The following is a 2,390-nucleotide window of genomic DNA, read 5'->3' on the forward strand; positions in this document are numbered from 1 at the left end:
TCCAGATACAGCCAGCCACTGCTATCTCCAGTGCACTGTTGGTATAGCTCAGCTGTACATGTGACTGCATGTCAGTCCACAAAACGACGTCCACTGTGCTGGACACCTAAACAGCATTGGTGCACTGAGCCCTGCACTGCCATGCACAAAGCTGTTTTTGCCCAAAATTATCTTTGCAACATAAGATTCCCTGAAACACTGACATTCTGCAAGCTGACACTGGCATTAACTTGTGCAAAACTCTGAGGTCAGATTTAGGATGTACATTGTACATCCACCAAAATTGTATGGCCATGCCACTGCTACACTGAGCATGCTTCACAAATGCTCGGCCAACTGGACTGTGCGGCCACCAGTGTTATTTGCATTGGTTTATTTTAGCTAACATGTGTGGACCACATAGACATTTTATGGGCATGATCCACTTAACTTCTTAGTATGATCATTAACCAATATATTTTTCACATATACCATCAATGGTTTATCTATGTTCATTTTTCAATGTCTTTCTTATTTAACTGCACTCAGCACAGCAATATCCATAACATTTAATGCATGGCTAGATCATGAAGCATGTATGCTACATCAAGCATGCCTGGTGTTACAGATGTCACTGCAAAAAAAATTCAGTGCATATGCATCATAAATCCAAGACACCAGACCTTTGTTACAGTTACCATGAATTTTAGTGAATACACAGCCAGCATTTCAAGATATCATTTATTGAGAAGGTAAATTTGGAAACAGTATTCTACTCTTTTCCCTAACATCCAATTTTGATAATGCAGCTCAATCTGGCCTGGCCTGAGTTAGATGCACACAAGTACCAGGTCCAGCACACTAATATTGTGAGGCTTAATGCATGGGAGAGAGCCATGTGTGCATGTACGTGCACAGGGCAATGTGGCAAGAAGGTTGCATGCAATTATAGACATTCTTCCATTGGGAGGACTATACCTGAAGCTCCATCTAGCAAATGAAAATGCTGGGTGGGTACACCATACACAACATTAAGCATGTAAAACTGCAAATATTTCTGCTTGAAAAACATATAAAATTGGTTTTGCCACGTTCTTAAAGTTGTACAGACGTGGTCGAAATCCGAACAGTTAGCTGAACAGTTTCCAAACTGTGGGCACCCCATCCTCGATGTGGTTCCTGCGTTATATGACTGTTTACTGAGCAGTTACAAAAATCATTTCATAAATGCTTTCCTCCATCATATACAGCTTGGCCATGAATAGCATCATATACTCCCCCATACTCTGGGACAGACGTCCTCTCCGCCTTCTCTCCAATACAGGCAACACGGTACGATACAAATGATCCGGGTAAAACCGGCAAAACAGGAAAGCGATTCTGGCGCGGCTGCGGCAGGCCTGCTATGGCTGCACTCGCTGCACCTCCAAACTGCTGCAAAATAATTCGCCTTAAGTACGTTCAGCTATTTCACACGCGTTATTTATATTTAGTATTGTAAACGTGCGTAGATAAAGGTATATTGCACCTAAAACTCAACCCCTTTAATATTTCCGTATCTAAAGGGCCCATAACAGGAGAGTTGGTCCCCAAAGGTCTGTTATGGGCCAGAACATGTCTGTTGTACTACAGGTGCCGGTAGCATTTTTGTTCGCTTCGGTTGTCATATTGGTCAGAGCGTCTGCCTTCGGAATTCGGATTCACCCAACCGTGGTGCGGTGGATTCGAATGTTTTTATGCGCTCTCTATTGGCTGGCTGGTATGGCCGGTGGCAGCGACCACGCTAAAGGTCAGGTGATGTCAGGATGTAGGATCGACATTGTCACGAGCTTTCGCCACATAGTTCTCCGGCTGACCTGAATTTTACGATGGGATAGTAGCGTCAGCTCTCACGCGACAGTACTGCCAGGGGCACAGGAGGGGGAGGGGAGCATGGGTTACGTGCTTCCCACTTAGGTGCCGACTGGCTGGCCGACTGTCGGGGTTTCGGACCGCATGGCCGGGTCCTCAAATGTCAGTCAGTGTCTCTTGCTCTGATCGAGGGTCCTTGGGCAAAGTGGGCCTTTCTGTCGCTCAGAGACCACTTACACCGAACAGTTGGCCTCCTGTCTGCCTGGGTCATGAACCCATTTCTCAAGCAGGGATGAGGCCCGGGGACCGCGATTTACATCGGCCGAGTCCCTGAGACAATGAGGTGCCGCGGCTGTCGGACAGGAGCCCACAGTGCCTAAAAGGGGTTTTTTGTTTGAAAAGAGCCCATTGCCGGCCAGGGGCAATTTTCTGAACAGGGATAGTGACAGAACCCCAAAGTTCAGAGAGCTTCTGGCGTTAGACAAGGTCCTCTGCGAATGAAACAAGGAATTGCAACTCACAGTGATGAAGTTCATGATGGGACAACAGAAAGGCCCTGT

General features: G+C 46.4%; 1 protein-coding gene across 2 annotated transcripts in view; it reads right to left on the reverse strand.

Annotated features, from left to right (window-relative positions):
- The window catches only part of CNPYb (FGF signaling regulator protein canopy b), a 21,936-nt gene extending 20,610 nt beyond the window's left edge, over positions 1-1,326 (reverse strand). Inside the window, exon 1 of one of the 2 annotated variants that reach the window (XM_037227258.1) lies at positions 1,265-1,326. The gene's annotated coding sequence lies outside the window, so the exon portion shown is untranslated. The remainder of the gene's footprint in view (positions 1-1,264) is intronic. The other variant, XM_037227262.1, reaches the window with a different exon arrangement.
- Positions 1,327-2,390: the final 1,064 nt, after the last annotated feature.

This window comes from Pollicipes pollicipes, unplaced genomic scaffold (assembly GCF_011947565.3).
Source record: "Pollicipes pollicipes isolate AB1234 unplaced genomic scaffold, Ppol_2.1 Scaffold_5724;HRSCAF=6776_pilon_pilon_pilon, whole genome shotgun sequence".
Taxonomy (NCBI): Eukaryota; Metazoa; Arthropoda; class Thecostraca; order Pollicipedomorpha; family Pollicipedidae; genus Pollicipes; species Pollicipes pollicipes.